Source organism: Macrobrachium rosenbergii, chromosome 21 (genome assembly GCF_040412425.1).
Source record: "Macrobrachium rosenbergii isolate ZJJX-2024 chromosome 21, ASM4041242v1, whole genome shotgun sequence".
NCBI classification, from domain to species: Eukaryota; Metazoa; Arthropoda; class Malacostraca; order Decapoda; family Palaemonidae; genus Macrobrachium; species Macrobrachium rosenbergii.
In genome coordinates this window covers 45563915-45577690 of record NC_089761.1, presented here as the reverse complement: position 1 = coordinate 45577690, position 13776 = coordinate 45563915, and the positions used below count along the sequence as shown (strand labels likewise).

At 40.7% G+C, this 13776-nt stretch overlaps 1 long non-coding RNA gene across 1 annotated transcript in view; it reads right to left on the bottom strand.

The window, feature by feature from the left end:
* LOC136850135 (uncharacterized) overlaps positions 1 to 13529 on the bottom strand; it is a 64931-nt gene extending 51402 nt beyond the window's left edge. Inside the window, exons 1-2 of the long non-coding RNA XR_010856552.1 lie at positions 13397 to 13529; positions 7656 to 7773 (exon numbers count right to left, since the gene is read on the bottom strand). This is a non-coding gene — a long non-coding RNA (uncharacterized lncRNA). The remainder of the gene's footprint in view (positions 1 to 7655; positions 7774 to 13396) is intronic.
* Positions 13530 to 13776: the final 247 nt, after the last annotated feature.

The following is a 13776-nucleotide window of genomic DNA, read 5'->3' as shown; positions in this document are numbered from 1 at the left end:
GCTTTGATATTGTGTTAGCAGTAATAATTTTACAAAATACAATAAATTTATTCATTAGAAAAAAACATATAAGTTGGTAAAATTTACGATTGTCTTGTGAATGAGGCCCCACAAGGGCTTGTAAATAGTCATTTTCAACTTCTCGTGGAAGGTAGGGATAATTTTTTAGAAGTTTTTATTTATACAGTGTGCATGTAAGTGTCATTCTTTTTCCATTGATGTGATTTCTTTTTATTTTGCCAACCTCAGTTTCCCCGGTCTGGGACGGCAGGATGTCTTCTCGAATCCCAGCATGTGCCTCTGTAAGATCTTGAAGGAAGAACGACAATGAGTTGTTCTTAGACAGGGCGCGGGGGGGACTTTTGACTGAGCACCAAAGGTTACTGGACGGTCCTCTGACTTTAGCCGTCCTGTCCAAGTAGTATGTCAAAGCCCTGACTGGGCAGAGAAGTCTTTCTCCCTCTTCAGGAAAGAGGATATCCATACTAATCCCTGGTGGAAACTCCTGAAGAGCAGTTGTCTGAGTACAGGCAGTCCTCAGTTATCAGCGGGGTTCTATTCCAGGGTGGGATGATAACTGAAAATCGCTGCTAACCAAAAATCAGCAATTTTCGCACTTTTTTGGCGAATTTCGGGGCATATCAGCGCCAAAAAGCGCCGATTTTCGGTTACCAGCGTGTCTGTTAGGTATGTAATGGCACCAATACCCAATTATCAGCGCCGATACCCAATTATCAGCGCCGATAAGAGGAAATTGGCGATTTTTGGTGCCAAAAATTGCCGATTTTCGTCGCTAGACAAGCGCCATAAAACCAGATTGCCGTTAACCGGGGACTGCCTGTAAATGCAGACTTTAAGGGAGTAGCCTGGGGAAGTCCACTAGAAGACTCAGAAGATCTAGGAAGAAGTACTCCTTTCGTGGCCAGAATGGAGCAATCAGGGTCATTATCATACTGGAGTGTGAGCGAAACTTGTTTATGACTACCCTGACCATGCTGAATGGCGAGAAGGCATAAAGGTCCAGATCTGACCAATTCTGTAACATGGCATCTGTCACCTATGCCAGAGGGTCCGGGGTCGGAGAACAGAACAGAGGAAGATGGAGGTTCCTAAATGTGGTGAACAGATCCAGCAGCAGTCTGCCCCCACAGTTTCCAAAGGCTGTCACAGACCCACGAGTTTAGTGTCCACTCCGTAGGGAGGACTTGTTTCTGATGACTGAGCTCATCCACTAGGACGTTCATCTTCCCTGGGATGAAGTGAGCCACTAATCCTGTTCGATTCTGGTCTGCCCAGCGTAGGAGATCCCTCGTCACCTTACACAGGGAAAAGGAGTGGGTCCTGCCCTGTTTCTTGATGTAGGCGAGAGCCGTTGTGTCATCCGAGTTCACTACAATAGTCTTGTGAATGAACAAGTCTGAGAAGGATAAAAGGCCTAGGTGGATGGATTTTAGCTCCTTGATGTTTATGTAAAGGTTCCTCTGACTTGGGGACCATGTCCCAGAAACCTCCTCATCCCCCAAGAGGGCTCCCCAACCTAAATCTGAGGTGTCTGAGAACAAGCTTAGGTCTGGGTTCACAGGCGGCAGAGACTTCTCTTCCATAAATCTTTCTGCTGAAGTCCACCAACACAGGTCCGACTTTATCTCCTTCGTGATGAGGAAAACAAAGGAGTTGGGATGTGTTCTTCTGTTCCAGCTGGCCTCGAGAAAAAACTGCAGCACTCTCATGTGGAGCCCATCTAGTCTTACAAACTGTTCAATGGAGACCAGTGTCCCTAACAGGTTCATCCACTGATTGGCTGAGCAAGACAGAAGATAGAGGAAGCTGCAGACTGTCTGCAGGCAAGATTCTATCCTCTTTGGAGATGGAGACCCCCGAAAAGTCTGACAATTTATCTTCATGCCCAAATATAGAATCTCCTGGGTCGGAGACATTTGGGACTTCTGGTGATTGATAAGGATTCCTAGCTCTTGGGCAAGGAGAAGGGTCTTTTGAAGGTCCTTCATACACTATTCCCTCGATGATGAACAGAGGAGCCAATTGTTGAGGTTGAGGCAGACGTTGATCCTTAGAAGATGGAGCCATTTCATGAGGGGGGCTTTAACCCTTGTGAATACTTGTGGAGCTATGGATAGGCTGAAGCATAAGGCCCAAAACTGGAAAATCCTGTCTTCGAAGAAGAACCTTAAAAACTTCCTAGATTCAAGGTGTACTGGAACATGGAAATAAGCGTCTTGCATTTCGAGTGTTAACATCCACTCACCCAGGTGAATGGATGATAACACAGACTAGGCCAACTCCATCCTGAAATTAGTCTTCTGGACGAAGTAGTTCAGGGCGCTAACGTCCAGGACAGGTCTCCAATCCCACCATGACTTGGGGACCACAAAGACGCGGTTGTAGAACCCTTCTGAGGAGCCGTCCTTTACCTCCTCTATGGCTTCCTTCTGGAGTATGGCAGCAACTTCTGCAGCAAGGGCAAAATCCCTTGTGGGGCCTTGTGAATATGCGGGCAATGCGATCAGAAAGGTAAGTAAGGGAGGATACTGGGGATGACATACCCTTCTCTCAAAACCTGAACGATCCATGGCTCTGCTCCTCTGATGCTCCACCTTTCCCAAAAAAGGTAAAGTCTGGCTCCTACAGGTGTATGAAGGACATGAACATCACTTCTTGGCTGAAAGTCTGGGGGAGGACTTCCTAACTGATCTCACTGAGAAACGTACATTTGCACGGGACTTAGAGGGAAGCTTCTGTCCACCGCCACAAAAGGGCTGGGGTTGAAGAGGTGAAGTTGCCTTAGCACCAAACAAAGCAGGCTCCTTGGGGCACTCTGAAGACCAAGAAAGAAGGTCCTGGGTGGATGTCTTTTGGAGGTCCGTGGCTATTTCCTTTACCGTGGTCTGAGGAAAAAGGTAAGAGTGGTCCAGGGGAGAAAAGAACTTAGCAAAAGATCGAACTTGCGACCGATTCTACCTTCGAGACTGGCAATGACATTAAGGTCAGAAGCATGGGAGCCAGATACAGGAGTAGGTGGTACAAAGGTAAAAGGACTGGAGATAGGAGACAATGCTGAAAAGAGGGAAGGAGGAATGGAAGGAACATTTTCAGCACTAGGGTTAGGAGTAGAATCAAAGCTACAAGCCCTACTAGCTGCTCTAACTGCTGCCTTCCTCTTTCTATCCCTATCAAGTTTATCAAGATGGGACTGCAAAATCTTCCATTGCTTTTCACTCCAGTCTTTACATTCATCACATGTATTCTCTATTGAACATGAATGTCCCCAACAATTAGCACAAATCATGTGAGAGTCCTAAGTAGATCTGGCCAGTCTATTTACACTAGAGGAACAGGAATCAGACATAATGAGTTCACAATTAAGTCCAACTAAGAGGGTTATAAAAACCTAAGCCAGCACTAGTACATAATAGAAGCTACACAAAAGCAAGAACACGTCACCCGATCCTGAGATACAACCAAAAGACCGATGAAAGAATTAAAAAGGAGCTGCTGCAAACCATTGAGGTTACTCAAGAGCCGGCAGAAATGAATTGAGCTCTTCCGCTGGGTTGTTCCCTATCATTCCCCAATAGTGGGCAGGGCTGTCACCAACACAAAAACAATAGAACTGCTGACGCGACTTTCAAATCTTTTAAGCTGTCGCACAAGTGGAAATAATTACTTGGTAAGTTACCTGTATAAAACTTAGATTTTCAAGCAAACATCACTTTTGTTTATCTACCTTCCAATCACCCCCATCTTACAACTGATGGAGCAAGGGATCACTGCTTTCTTCTAGCACTACTGTACTACCTAACAAGAGTGCTTGAGCACCCTGTACATGCAATAGATCTGAATGGCAATTAAAAATCCATGATTTTTGGAAAAGATGCAATATTTATAAAGCAGTCCTGAATATAAATGTTAATTGGAAAGCAACTTTGACTATGGGTACAAATGGCATTTGCAAGAAGCCATGCTCTTAATTTGTTTACAATCTCAAGGGTTTTGTCAAGGTGGATGTGAACAAAGCCTTGGTGATGTTGAACCATAAGCTGAGAATGAAGAGGAGAATTTTGTCTTGTTACCTGAAGCAGACAAGCAGTCACTGATGGACCTAGAACCGAAGTTTCATGAGCAGCAGCTCTCAGGGATCCTCCGCATAATGCACCAGCAGCAGCTTTAGCTTAAAGCCACCCAAACAAGTGCCTCCCAACATAAGAATCAAGTGGTTTTCTGCAACCTTGAAGCATAGCACAGCCTCCTCCTCCATGGATATAAATGAAGGGTCTAGTATTTTCCTCCAGTAAAGATCAAGTTAATTTGTTAGCCTTGCCTTGTGAAGATTTCATCGCTGCTTTGAACCGCATAAACCATCCTGAACTTCCCTTGAATTCTGTCTCTTTCTCACTGGGTAACTTCTTAAGGCCTTCACACAAAGACTGCTTCCTCCTGAATCAATCACTGGCTTATGGGTTTAGACTGATGAGCCTGCCTTTCAGTTTAAGAGAATGTAGTTTCATTTCTTCATAGAGCTTGCATCTTTTTAATGGCATTCCTTATCTGTTGGGCATCTTTATTGTGGACTAAACTCCATGCCATATCACAAACAAAGTGCCAATATAGATGTCTGACTCAAGTCCAAGAGAACAAGCTACAGTGGCAACCTTTTCACCCTTTGTATGGCATTTTATCAAACCCATCTACTTCTTCAATGGTAAAGCATAAGCATTTTAACACTAGGAACTTTCTTTGGAGCTAGGGAACAAATATTATAGGTACAAAGTCAAAACAAATGAGACACTGCAAATAAAATTAACATAAGCACAGGTTTGAATACACTGACAACAACCAGCGTTGCGTGTGGCCCAGCGCTGGAACTGTTACAGCTGATGTCAAGTATGCAGTATATAACAGTATCTAATATTTTTAAGCTTTTAAATGATTTTATACTGCATATTCCATTACTGGATATTATTCTACAATTGTCATGTATATAGATGACAATATTTTTAAGAGATTCAAGCTTTTAAATAATTCTGTAAAGTACATTACAATATTGCATATTATTTAACATATTTTAACATTTGTTTCAATGTGATTTTGCTGTATCATTGATTTTTTATTTTTATAGTTTTTACAATTTGTTGCTGACTGACATAAAATTGCATAAACCCAAGTACATATAGTTTTTAATTTTTTTCGAGTTTTTTTTTTCAAAAACTGCCCCAAATCAAAAATACCAGAAAATGTAAAAAACTGGCAGTAGTACATACTCTAAGATGAAACTTGACATGAGAGGAGCAACCTGTTGATGTCTTTTCAGAACAATATTAGCCCAAAGGTTGGCCCTCTAATGAGAGAAAAAAGTCAGTAAGTTTCCTACTCACGCTAACAACCTCCAAAACTTGACTTTTCATCTCAAGATGAAACACCTTTGACAGTTAGCAAATGTTCAACTAAAGGTCAAGGAACTGTTCTTCCCGAAAGGAGGCCATGATAACTGACTATTGAGGGGCACCTTCTTGTCAGTCTCTCCTCAGGGAGTTCATTTATTTGTCCACTGACTAATGAGTCCATCAGAAAGGGAGTAGTCCTGGTGTTGTCTGGTGTGTAAAACTTCCTCTGGAAAGTGAACAGTATAGGGAGGAGCTTACATGATCTGGAGATCAGACTGTTCACCAGGCTCATATTACTGTGAGCAAGCTGAGACCATGGCAGTCTTGTCTCCTTACTCAAGGGTGAACTACTGCATATTGATAAGGTTAGCTTCAAACGCAACACCAGGATTGCCTCCCCAAAATCACTGACCCATGAATAAACCCAATCACCTTTTGAAATTTTAAGCGTTGCTCCAACTCAGTCTGCTGGAGTTCTAAAGATGAAGGATTCTCCATTCCAATCAGCTCTCCTGAGGAAGGTATTGGGTTCAATCTTGAGAAGAACAACATACACTAGCCTATCCAGTTAAAACACTCACAGCATTGTCAAAACATAAGCCCAGGATGACTTGTGAAAAGAACAAACATTCTCAGCTGACATCTCCCCTTCTGTATAACTTCCTACGATCAGTCAAAGATGAACTAGTAGAGACTACAGAAAGCAAATACACCACCAAGAACACTAACAACAGGGCTCTAGACGAACCAGAAACTGTCAATAGGGCTGCACAACCATATGAATGCAGGGCATTACAATACCCTACGGTACTGTACAGTGATAAACTGTCATGTGTGAGCCTCTTGTCTGAACACACAATCTGAGAATTATGCATGATCCAAGCAAGAGGATAAAGCATACTCTAGGCTGCGTACTTATGCTGAAGTAAGTCCAGGGCAGTCCTCTGGTCTAGGAAAGAGTGGGAAGACTATCAACACTATCAGGAACCCCTAAGTCATCCCTACCTACAGCAAACATCCTGCCCAAAGGCGAGTGACCCTCTAAGGAAGATAGGTGCTCACTCAAATCCTGGAAGGACTTCTAGAGAATATATTGCCTGAAATTCTTCCCATGGTTTAAAGAATGAGCAGATAAGAGAATGAATTTCAGGAGGAGGAAGAAGCAAGACTATGTTTCTTCACCTCACTCTGTCCTGGAGCCTTATTCTTCTCCACCACAAAAGAATTAGTCATGGAAAAGAGAGCAGCCAATTATACGGAATACCTCTGTTCGATACCAACAGGCTACCTCCCACAGTATAAAAAGAAGGCCATATCTTCAGCAAGTACACTCCAAGAATCTAAAATCATGGAAACAGTCAATGAAACAGAGGTAAGAAGAGATTCACCATGCATGTGCCAGGGTCTCACCAGGAGAGAGCCCAGCTGGCACCTGCTTGTCACTAAAGGAAAGCAACTGCTGGTCACCATCTTTACAAGCGTACCCACTGCAGGTTGAGCAAGAGAACATTAAGAAGGAACAAAGAGAGGGGTGAAGCAATCCAAGAGGATAGCTTCTTAGCCTTCCTCCACTTCTTGCCAAACCTCATCCACTACAATGGGGACCAGACCAAACATTCCTCACTCTGAAAATAAAAAATGCAGGATCTACTCCTACAGAAAGAGCGAGAACAATTTGGATCCACTAGCAAAGACTAAGTGACCACACACCGGCTCACATCCTTCACATTCCTCTATTCAGATTTTTTTGGCAAAACCAGGATCAAGAAACAAAAACTTACCATTCATGCAATACAGTAAATAGAAGAGTAGTTTTAACCTGCTCTTGGCAGGCAAGTCGTGGGTTCCCCCATTAAACTGCCTGCCTGGTTTTAATGTCTGATTCCAGCTTGAGATAGGGAGCACACTTTTATAAAAAGCAATGGTTTTGCATTTCCACAGAACAAACTACAGTTAAATGTGAGGTACTGGTAGGATTTTTGTAATACCTTCTGATGACCTTTTGATGGATTTGACATTCATGTTCATCAGAAATGGTAGGTTGAGATATTATAACACCTTTCCTCCATCTAAGAATACCAGTGGGGAAAATATAGTAGAGCTTTGGGGTCTGGGTATCTTGGGGAAGGTCAGGATAAAATTTTAGGACAAGTAACCAAACCACTACTTTCATAAATAGAAACAAAGACAACATGAACCGGAACAAAAATGATAAATTTTTAACGTAATTTGTATTATTCCTAACATACAAACCTGAAGTCATATAATGCAGGTCTTGGTGCTCTAGGTTAGGCGGGGGAAAATGAGGTTGGGTTGCATTCCTGTATACCTCAAAGATCTGTTGTCCTCTTTCTCAAATACTCCAGTTTCCCTGTGAAAATCGGTTAATTTTAGACATGATGATGGTTGAACAGCATTGTCAACAGAAATGAATTAAAATTTGTCAGAATCACATTGAAAACTATCAGAAACTATATTTTCACATCTTAGTACAGTACTTATTTACTGTTGTACCACTGTTTCTTACAATGATTAATAAATTGAATGAATTCTGCATGCAATTCAACAAATTATTTTACCTAAAAATTTTGGCAGTGAGTAAAATCAGAGACATGTTGATTCGTGTTTTAAATATGTAATCTACGTGGTACTGCCCTGTTCCAATACTAATCATTTGTTTAAAATAAAATTTACTAATAAATATTACAAGGTCAACAATCTCTGTCACAGAGGGGTCAATGCCCTGAAAAATTTTGGGAATTCTGTCCTGAGCTACTGTACTTGCTTAAAAATTATGTACATTATATACTAGCTGTTTAATCATTTCCGCTTATGACAATATCATCATTTAATGACCTTTCGGTATTATTTTACTTTAACGCAACATGATAATGGAGTTTTTTGCTTTTCCACTGTGCTCTCAAGTCTTCTTAATATGCTCAATGCAAAATTCATACTGAAATCTATCGCAAACTCCTTGTTACTGAGGGATTAACCCACTAATGTTTTAACTTAACTTGGACATTTTCTAAATTCTTTGTCTGTTTCAACAGTCACAGGAGTGGAGCTCCAGACTGGATTTTGTTTGTCCCAGTGAACTGTGGGTATGGATGGCAGACATTTTTTTTTAACATATTTCGATATCTTTACTGTAAAATTTGGGTACATGAACAATAATGGAACCTTCTTGGCTCTTTTGTTTCAAGTTTCACCAATTAAATAGGATTTTGGAACTCAGGCTTTGCATGAGAAAACCAGCTTCAGTTTGTAGTCATTGTTCATTTGGGGCAGACATGTAACTCTTGTCCCTGGTATTTTTCTTTTTTGTTTTGAACGTTTTGATATTAGTTTCAACATCAAATGATTAGTTTCAAAATATGGAATCCCTTATATCCTACAATTACGGGGGATCACAGGGGGAAATTGTGGTTTTTGGGTGGACAAAACAAGTGTGGAACATATGTTAGCATTCTAACATCCCCAAAATAATCTAAAGTTGAAAATATTTCTTAATTTTGTTCTTGTTTTTAATGTTTTGAATGCTTCTGACACTCATTCAGTAGAAAATTAGGATGCTAGGCCTAGTTTCTGAGATGCTCCCACCCACTCTAATCTCATATAATTATAGGGCCACAGTGGGAAAGTGGCGTTTTGGGGTGGTAGAAAATACAAAAGCGTGAAATACAAAGATGAATTCTCACATCACCATATTTCTGTATGTTCAGACCATAATTACAGTTTTATTGAAGGGTTTAAAGTGGCATCACACACTAGGTATATAAGTGAGGAATAGGTAACCTAGGTTACAATGGTTGGCCAGGTGAGGACCTGACACCCTACATTAGGTTATGTAGTTAGGTTAGGTCACAACCTTGTTATTTACTTTACAGTGCCCTAAGTTTTGGTGGGGAGAAGTGGAAACCACCCCAAGTTAGGTGAGGACCTGTCTTCCTGGGGTATTTGAGGTTAAATGAAACCTTTACTTCACTCATTTTATATTTTATCTGAGCCAAATTCCCACTTTCCCACTGTGGTCCCTAAAATTGCAGGATAAAAGAGGGTCCATTACCTCTTAAAATATGAATCTGCTCAGTAAATAAATCTCAAATATTAATTCTCAACTCTGGAAAGTAACCATGGTTTTAAGTAATTCCCATAGAATTTGATATATTTGTTGTCTGTTTAGAAATCTTGGCAAATTAGTAACATATATGTGATCTGGTTTGTGTTTAAAATTATTTTTACTTGTTTATATATGAAATGGAATATAAAAATTAGGCCAAAGGACAAGGACTAGGGCCTATGAGGTCATTCAACACAAAGTAAAACTGAGAGGAAAAGGTTTTCAGGGTGTAACATGGGAAAACCTCACAGCTGCACTGCAAAACAATTGTTAGGAGAGGGTGAAAAGAAAGATGGAAGCCAGTTTCTCTGAGGTACAGTTAAAGGAATGAATGGTGTTGCAGCTAGGGACCAAACGGACACTATACAGAACCTTAATTAATGCCAACAGTGCACCAAGTGAGGTACTTGCTTCTATAGTAACACCATGTTCACTTATAACTCTTCTTAATGTCAGCACCCATTGGTCTTCCTCTTAATACCATTTCGTGTGACTTGTGATGTGTCAGCACAGCTGTGCAAGTGCAACAACATAACATATCTTTCTTTAAAATTTTTAATATCTTCTCATATAATACTTTTTGAGCTATTGTATGTTATCTGTAATATCATGCATATGCATAAGACAAATTATTTCTGAATATTTTATTCCATTTTCAATACATACAGACATTGCCAAACTTGTGCCTGTATTTTACTGCCTGAAGCTGAGAAACAATGTAGCCTATGAACCACAACTTGATATGGCATATGGTTTTTCTACTGGTTTATATGTGACTCTAACAAATTTAAACGAAGACTATGACAAATAAACCCATAAACTAACAAGGCCAGGGGAATCCTACTGAGGATATACCACCAGGGCAAAGTTATGAAGGAGAAGGGGGGGTTCATGATTGATACTGACAAAGAGAGTGGGGTTCTACTAAGCTAGTAGCTTATTTTACTGTAATAATTTTTGCATTTTGGACTTGAAAACTTCAATTTTCCTGTTTTAATGTGTGCTTTGAACGTTTCTGATATTCATTACTTTAGCAAACGAATACTTTTGGAGACAGTGGACCCCAACCATATATCCTACAATTCAGGGGACCACAGAGTAAAAGCATTGTTTTCAGGTGGGGAAATCACAAAACAAGTGAAATACAAGGACATTAATCCCACATTGTTCTTATTCAAAATAAGGGGCATTAAGCTATGGAATGCTTTCAAACTATTATCTTGCACTAGGCTAGGTTTGGTGGCCATTGGTTTAGGTAATCGGCTAACAAATCAAACATCAGAAATGTCCAAAGCATATATTAAATATGAAAATTATATGGTAAAACTGACGACCACTAGGCCCACTGGCTTGATAACCAGGCTACCAACTTAATTGCAAAATGGGGGCCATGTTTAGTAACAGTCCCGTGGATGAACATGTAAACAAGAACAAAAGGTGGTAGGCTAAATATCATAAACTAAAGATGGTGAATATCATAAACATAGGTAAAAGACATGAACATAAAGAAAAAAGGTAGAACTATAGAACAGCTCTTCACGGACTATTACCTTGGACATTGACTTTTCCTATACCTATAGTGTTGCTGATGAAGGAGGTGGTGGTGTTTATTGTTGGTCAATTATTATTAACCTCATATCTCTATCCAGCATGGTTGGGGACCCTTTGGGAATGTGGGGTTTTGGGTGGGGGAAATCACTGGGAGAAAACCTGGACTGTCATGTTGTTGTTCCGTGCATGCACAAGTCATTAGGGAGCCATATGTTCAAGTATGGACTGGCTAAGGAAACCTATTAATAAAAAAGGAAAAAGGAACCTAATTACCCTGACCTATTAATAAAAAAGGAACCATAATAACCTAATGTACCCTGACCTAACCTAGAAGGCTGTGTTACTTGGCCAGGGGGCTCCATGCCCCAGACCCCTCAGTGAAAGAAACTCCACTTTTTACCAAAAGTTCCCTTATAATACTGCACATGCGTAATAGCATTCCAGGGTGGCCAGCATACAATAACATACAGTTCTGAGGTTAATTACATTCCACCAAAAATTAATGGTAAATTCTTGATAAGCAACCAAAACATGGTATTTCTAAGTAATTGCTCCACACGGACTGTATGGAATGGTTCCGCGAATACAAAAGTCATTAGCCTTTGGAGCCATACATTCAAGGAAGGATTGGTTAAGGAAATTACTATAACAGGAACCATTCCAACTTAATGTACCCTAACCTAACCTAACCTAGTAGGTCGTGTGGTAGATCTAAGCCAGCTGTCCGCATTGAGCTACGCTATGGCAGTTGACATTTTTCAATAGAACTTTACCTGCTGAACGTAAACTTAAAAGTAATATTTTGTTGCTCAGCTGTAATTAAGCTGTAAATTATCTTAGAACTGGTGTGGTAAAACCCTTTCGAGAATAGCTAACAGTAAGGGAGACTCGTTGGGAATTTGGGTTTTTTGGTGGGGTAAATAAACTACCGATTCTAAGCCTTAACAAGCATGCGCTAGTTTTTGGTTCACCAATACTAGTTGCCAGTTTTCTGCACTTTGCAAGAACTGCGAGAGACTGGCAACTGACGTTTTCCTATGTTGTTTTACTTGCTGAACAAGAATTTAAAGTAATTACCTCTTGCCAGAACATACGAGCTTTCAGTAATCTTTAAAAATGTAGATAAGGTGCGCAGCGCTCTTATGCTGTGGCGACCTATAGAGGCCACCCAAAGTTGAAAGCAGAAATGGTAATGTTTTGTTTCCCATTTACGAAAGCTTCAAATAGGGTGCAGTGGAACCAGTCTATGGCAATTTTTGACATTTTCCTATGTTATTTTACTTGCTTTACAAGAGTTTAAGGTAATATTTTGCCGGTTGGCTGCTGCTAAACTGTAATTTAACCTTGAGCTGTGTGTGACCCACTGGCGGGTTCTCTTTGCCCACTGGTACAGACGTGCAGTTTTCAAGGGTCAATTACATTTTAGTTACAGCCGACCGACAAAATATTATAAATTCTTGTTCAGCAGGTAAAATAACAGGAAAACATCAATTGCCATAGGTTAGCTCACCCTGAACAGCCGGCTTAGAATTACCGGTCATGTTACTCACCTGGGGGGGTAGGTAATTCTATATATTAGCTCCGCACCTGTTTTTACCTTTTCTACTGGTTTTTTGTACACTTTTAGGGGTTATGATACTGGCGGTGCATGTTTGTTGTTGGCCAAATGGAATGTCCCTTCACCATGTTTAGTATTGGCCAGGGGAGGGTTGGGTACCCATACGTTAACAAGTTATTGCACTTGCTGAATGGGATATGAACTGTTTGAAACAGACGTACCTGTGCTCTGTCTTGTGAAACTCGCGTATGGAAACCCCTTGTTGGATGGACTTCGGGTGTTAATTACAGGTTAATTAGGACTCGAGCGCCGCCAAAAATGAAAGGTAAAATTCATAATTTGCAACCAAAAAACTGTAGAAAAAGTCAAGTTATAGTGCCATTGGCGACGCGGAGCTACCCTATAGTTCTATCAGGAAATCTATTATACAAGGAACCATATCAACCTAATGTACCCTAACCTACCCTAGTAGGTGATGTCACTTAGCTGGGGGGCTCCGCCTCCAGAACCCCCAGTGAAAGAAACCACTTCTAACCCAAAAGTTCCCCTATAACACTGCACATGCGCAACAGCAAAAATATAATCAGTTCTGAGGTTAATCACAGGTTCATTACTGTCGAGTGACAAAATATAACGGTAAATTCATGATAAGCAGAAATAGTCCATTTCCAAGGTAATGGCCGATGCGGAGCTACTAATACTTAGTTGTACTCGAACGTGAGTGCGTTAGGCTAGTCTAGGATATCTGGAAAACCAACTTACCTTTTTGCAGCATATGCTTGGTCTATCCTACAATTAGCTACACTGTAAAGTTTTCTTATAATAGACTACAATGTAAAAGATTTCTTGCAAAATTTAGTCATATGCAGCTGGGGCCACGTGACGTCAAAAATCAAGGTAATTTTTCCAGTAAAAAATCAAGATAATTTTTCGAGAGACTCCAGCCAGCCACTTTGGAAGGTCCCAAGCTAGCCATTTTTGCATGAAAAACCATTTTGGTTTTTTTATGCAAAAATGGCTAGGAAATGATAAGGCACTAAAAGAACCGGTAAAGAACCTAAAAATACCAACGTAACGTAACCTTGGGGGGTTTACTGGTTACAATTTTGCCGTGTTAGGTATGGAGGAGGGCGGGGGGCCGG